The sequence below is a fragment of the Petaurus breviceps genome, unplaced genomic scaffold (genome assembly GCF_028583685.1).
Source record: "Petaurus breviceps papuanus isolate PSGF00001 unplaced genomic scaffold, PetGlider_PUasm1.0 171, whole genome shotgun sequence".
NCBI lineage: Eukaryota > Metazoa > Chordata > Mammalia > Diprotodontia > Petauridae > Petaurus > Petaurus breviceps.
In genome coordinates, this window is record NW_027185754.1 from 25,995,708 (window position 1) to 26,001,768 (window position 6,061).

General features: G+C 42.8%; 1 protein-coding gene across 1 annotated transcript in view; it reads right to left on the bottom strand.

Moving 5' to 3' along the window:
* Positions 1-2,181: 2,181 nt before the first annotated feature.
* Positions 2,182-6,061, bottom strand: part of OLFML2A (olfactomedin like 2A) — a 51,019-nt gene continuing 47,139 nt past the window's right edge. The window contains exon 8 of the mRNA XM_069082778.1: positions 2,182-6,061. This exon is cut by the window's right edge and continues 2,699 nt beyond it. The gene's annotated coding sequence lies outside the window, so the exon portion shown is untranslated.

A 6,061-nucleotide genomic window follows, 5' to 3' on the forward strand; every position in this document is an offset into this window, starting at 1 on the left:
TCCTTTTAAAAGCAGAGGTCGGGTAGGAGTCTGTCTATCTATCCATTTATTCATCCATCTATCATATATCTATCGTCTATCTATCTGTCTGTCTGTCTGTCTGTGTCTGTCTGTCTATCTATCTATCCATCCATCCATCCATCAATCTATCTATATCTATCTAGATGTAGATAGATAGACACACATACATATATATGTGTGTGTGTGTGTATACACATATTTGACGTACTTTAATATAATTAGTTTCCCTGGAAATCCTATACACTTATTTTATTCATTTAAAAACATTATTCCAAGGAATTCATAAGGTTCCACTCAACTGCCAAAGGTGTCCATTGACACAAAAGAAGTCAAGAAGCCCAGCTAGACTAACCCTTCCATTGGACATCAGAAGCTGAGGAAACTTGAATTGGAAATTGAGGCCCAATGAGAGAAAGAGGGAGTGACTTTTCCAAAGTCATTAATAAATGTCAGTGCTGGGATTCAAACAATTCTCTTGATTCTAAATCTTGTTCTTTTCCCACTCTGCTTATCCCTGTTAGTGTCCTAATCACCTACTTGATCTGAGTTCCATGAGAGGAAGGACTTATCTAAGCATTACATTTGTGCCCAGTTCCCTGGACACAGGGGGTGAAGATTGACTTGTATTTTGTGGTGTCTATCCGCACTTACTCTCCTCTCCCTTGACTGATTTTATTTTACACTAGAATGACCAATATATAAACTGAGGCATAATTTATTTGTTATTTTATTTTAATTTCTCCTCTCTGTGCATATGCACCTTAAATAAAAATAATTGCAAGCAGAAATTATATTTTTACTCTGAAATAAAAATGTTCCTTCTATAACTGATTTCTTTTCCTTACAGATTAAAAAAATCACTGCCCCCTTCAAGGTATTTTAAAATTCCAGTCCTGCTGTTTAAATTAATCCTATGTTGTTATTTCTTTATTCTCCAAATGCAGCTAGTTTGAAGTCTCATTTTTATAAACTTTTTTTTAAAGTAGTAAATCCTCTCACATGGTTAAGCTGTGACATCATAGGACACAGAGTCTTGTAAAATAAACCAGAGGGTCAGCAAAACAAACGCCACTTTCGCTGTGGGAGAATGACTTCAAAACTTCAAAAGAGTTGTGATTTCCTATGCTTTCCCCCATGCCTTAGTAATAATAACTGATGTTTCTATAGCCTTTAGAGTTTACAAAGCACTTTATACTATGATCTCATTTGTGCCCCATAACCCACCCTTGGGAGGGCAGAGATTATTTTCCTCATGATCAGGTGGTGAAACAGAGGTTTTAGAGATGCCAAGAGGTGACTTTCCCAAGGCTATGATTGTTTATAAGTGACAGAGCTAAGACACAGAATCAGGTCTTCTGATTTCAAATCCAGTGTCCTTTTCCACTATGCCAAGCAAGATAATTCTTCCGGAGTTCTCGTGGCCAAGAAAATTTATCACCTGGAGATAAGTCTCCCTGTAGTTGACGGTGGTTGGACCTCAAACTGGGCAGGTCCTTGGAAGACTTTCCGGTTTGACAAGCCTGGCCAGAACCTGGACTCTGCCAGGATGGCATTGAGAACTCAATATCATCTCTGTGCCACAATGAGGGTCATAAAACCGCATCTCTTGAGCTGGAAGGAATCTCAGAGGCCATCGAGGCCCACCCCCTTATTTGACAGATGAGGACCCTGAGGTCCAGAGAGATGGGCCCCAGGTCACACAGGTAGTAAGTGGTAAAGCCAGGCTTTGAACCTAGATCCTCTAGGGGGCACAGTGGATAGAGCCCCAGACCTGGACTCAGGAAGACTCATCTTCCCGAGTTCAAATCTGGCCTCTGACACTTCCTAGCTCCATGACCCTGCGCAAGTCACTTACCCTTGTTTGTCTCAGTTTCCTCATCTGTCAAATGAGCTGGAGAAGGAAATGACAAACCACTCCAGCATCTCTGCCAGGAAAACCCCATATAGGGCCAAGAGGGGTCAGATATGCTTGAAAAATGACTAGATAAACCTATGACCCCCAGTTCGGTACTCTTTCTGCTGCACCAACACTAGTGGAAGATGACATAATTATCACACAGACAACTGAAGTTGAATCATGTGGTTATGACAGATTTTACTCCCCAGACTTCTCTGTCCTAATCTTCAAATAATATTTATTTGAAATGAAGTAATCCTTGATTTGTGATCATATTTTTCTTTTATTTCAAAGGCTTGTTACATGTTAAAAAAAAAAGTCGCCAACCAATGTGGATGCATGGCTGATAAGAACAGATTCCACAGGATGCACATTTGTGTATCTTGCTTTATAAGGTGATGCTGCAGTCAGTTAGGCCTTCACAAGGGGTACAGGAGAATTTTGGGCTGGAGCTAGGTTTCGCAAACCATGAACGTCAGTCTGTTTTTGTAAGGACCGTTTTTACATTTTTAAATAAATAAGACATTATTTTAAAATGTCCAAACCATCCTTAGCTCAGAACAGGCAGTAGATCAAACACGGCCTGCAGGACTTAGTTTGACCATCCCTGCATTAAAGGGACTGAAGGAGCCAATTCTGAAAACCCTGGTATTGATTGACACATGATGGAGGGAAACCGATTTCTTCCTCTCTTCTTAGAAACCCTCAGAACAGCCTCGAGTGGGCCAGACTGGGCTCCACAGGGTAGCCCTATGTCCATAAATAATGATAAGTGACTGTTCTAGATGGAACCTCCAGACCAAATGAATGATAACATTGGTCTGGCTCCTTGCAGTGAGGGTTAGGACAAAGCTGGAAGAGACTTTCTGATATTGTCAGGGGAAATAGGGCAATAACCCTAGCCCTGCATAACTCACATGGTTGTTGTTAAGAAAACGATTTATCAACCTTAAAGCACTATGGAAATGGGATTTATTTTCATAGAATGTCAGGAGTGGAAAAGACCTGAGAGATCAAGTGGCCAATCCTCTCATTTTATAGAGAGAAACTGAGGTCAAGAGAAATCAAGGGCATTGTCTCGGGTCACATTGACAGGATAGAAAAGTCAGGATTTGAGTCTAGGTCCTCCAACCCCCAAAGCAGACACTCATGGTTCTTTCCACTTATTTCCATTGTAAAGTTTTTTTGATTACTATATATACACACAACTCCTTCCTGATCCCAGAGCCAATAATTCTGTGATATCTGGATATATTCTCAACCACTCCCCGTACAAAGAGCTGGGTGCTCACAAGGAAATGTGCTTACAAAATGGGAGAAGTGGGCCCATGTTCAAAAAGATGGCAAGATGGATCTCCTAAAGGATGGGGGGGGGTACCACAAAGTCCATGTCTTCCTGGAGAGAGTCAAGTGGGAGGAAGAGAAGGTAACGAAGAGATTCCTGAAAGAAGGCCATACTGTAAAGGAAATTGTATGAAATGCTTTTGCCTATCTGAGAGGCAGGTTAAGAATGACTATACTTCACGAGAAGCACTGGGGCTGGGGTCATATTAGGAGCAGAAACCATGCCTGACCCTCCTGGACCCACTGGCGCCCCAAGCACTGGGATGGATGTCACCTTGAGAATGTCAGGAGATAGTGGAGTCCTTAGAACCAACAATATTAGAGCTGGAATGACCTCTGAATATAGACAGAATGTCAGAGATGGATGAGACCTCAAACACAGAGATGTAGCATATGAGTCAGACAGTCAAGAAGCATTTATTAAGCACTTACTACATGCAGGCAAAACAAGTTCCTGCCCTCAAGGAACATACATTCTAAAGGGGGAGACAGCATGAAAATAACTAGATATGTACAAGGTATATATAGAGTAGATGGAAGATAATCTCACTAGCAGCTGAGTGGCCCAGGAAAGGCCTCTGGCAGAAAGTCTAATTTGAGCTGAGTCTTATTGGAAACTAGGAGGTAACAGTGAGAGAGAGAGAATTCCAGGCCAATGAGAGCACAGAGGTGGAGTGGAACAGCAAGTAAGTCAGTGTGCATGCCTTGTGAAGTGTGTGGAGGTGAGTATAAGAAGACTGGAAAGGTAGGAAGGGGCCAGGTTAAAAAGGCTGTCTATGCAAATTTTGTTGTTGGGTTGTGTCTGACTCATCAATCCCCATTTGGGATTTTCTTGGCAAAGATTCTGGAGTGGTTTGCTATTTCCTTCTCCAGCTCATTTTATAGATGAGGAAACTCAGGCAAACAAGGTTAAGTGACTTGCCCAAGGTCCCACAGCTGGTAAGTGTCTGAGGCTGGATTTGAACTCAGGTCTTTCTGACTCCAGGCCCAATACTCTTATCTATTGCACCACCTACCCGCCCAAGTGCAACTTAATGTAATTTGTATTTCCTCCTAGTGCTAATAGGGGGTCACTGTAGTTTATTGGGGGACAAGAAGCAGGGGGTGGGGTGAGGGGGTGGAATGGTAGGGAGAAGGATGACAAGGCCAGATTTGAGCTTCAGGAAAATCACTTCGGTGGCCAGGTGGAGGATGGATTGCACTGAAGAGAGAGAGAATTAAGGCAAGGGAATAATAAATTATTGCTATTCTCCAGGCAAGAGGTGATTAGGGCCTGAACTAGAGCAGTAGCTATGTGAGTGTGGAGAAGGGGACATATTAGAGAGATTTCATGCCAAGACTTCACATCAGCATAAAGAGCTCCTAGAACACAGAAGATGACAGCCAGAAGAAACCTCAGAAGATAGATTATTAGAACATGGATCAGTGGATCAAAAAACATAAAATATTAAAATGGAAAAGGACTTTAAAGGTGGTCTAATCCCCCATTTAAAGAGGACAAAAATGAGAAGGTTAGTGGTTTGTTCAAGGTTATATGGTAAGTTAGTAGCAGCCTCAGCACTCAAATTCCTGTGCCTACATTCCCAGTCCGACACTATTTCCACTCCTACCCAGTGGCTTCATTCAGACCTGACGTGCTTCTCCCACTGAAAGAGAGCCTTCAGGACTGGTATACTTTTAGAAAAGCCTGGCCTCCTCTTCCTCACAACGTTCCCCCATTTTTCCTTTCTCCCAACTCCTAGCTGTCTCTGGTCAGCAGCAGGTCTCCACTTTCCTGTGGAAAGCCTTTGCCAACCACAGACCAGATACAAAGATCCTCCCAGGTTGAAGAGTTCAGGACTCCTGCTGTCTGGGACCCCAGCCATCGATATACAAATTACATAGAATGTCCCAGTGCTGATAGTTGGGACTGAATCCAGCAGAAGTAGGGTGGGGGTTCAAAAGAAAGGATAGAAGAAGTTGCTCCTTGCATGCACAATCCTGGTCTGAGTATAGACCATATTATTCCCATCCTCCCCTTTGAAAGAACTCCCCATCCGGCCCATAATGGGTACCATTGTTCAGCCTAAGCCCGTAGGTTGTTTTTCTAGGAATCTGATAATCTTAGAGCTGGAAGGGACATTAGGTAGCCCCCTCATTTGACAGATGAGGAACCTGAGACCCAAAGAGGTTAAATGATTTGCCCAAGGTCACACAGGGAGCAAGTAGCAGACCCAGGAAACAAAGTGGACTTCTTTATCCACCGCTACACCAAGCTTCTCCATCAAATTACAGAACTCAGAGCTGGAAGGGTCCTCACATGTCATCAGGTCCAACAGGTACCCGAGCAGGAATCCCTTGTCCTGTATCCCTGACGACTGGCCTTCCCAGCTTTACCTGAAGCCCACCAGTGACGACGCACTCACTACCTCTAAAGGCAGCCCATTCCACTCTTACTAGTTCTATCTAGCTCCTTCTGTTGAGCTATTTCCATAACTTCTACCCATTGCTCATTGCTCATTTTCCAAAAATGTCTCATTTTAAGAGTGTAGTCTTTATTTGGGGCAAAAGTACACCTATATTCAAACCAATATCAAATTCCAAAGCCCGGTAAATAGCAAAGGTGGTGATTTGCAGTATGGTTTGGGACAAGTGATTAGTCTGAGGAAAGATTCCCTGAGTGTGTAGGAAGTATATTTAAAATGCCCATTGTGATAGGATTCAGAAGGAACTTTGGAGATCACAGTCCAAGTCCGCTGTTTTGCAGATGAGGAAACTGGGTCCTAGAGAAATGACTTGTCAAAGGTCATACACACACAC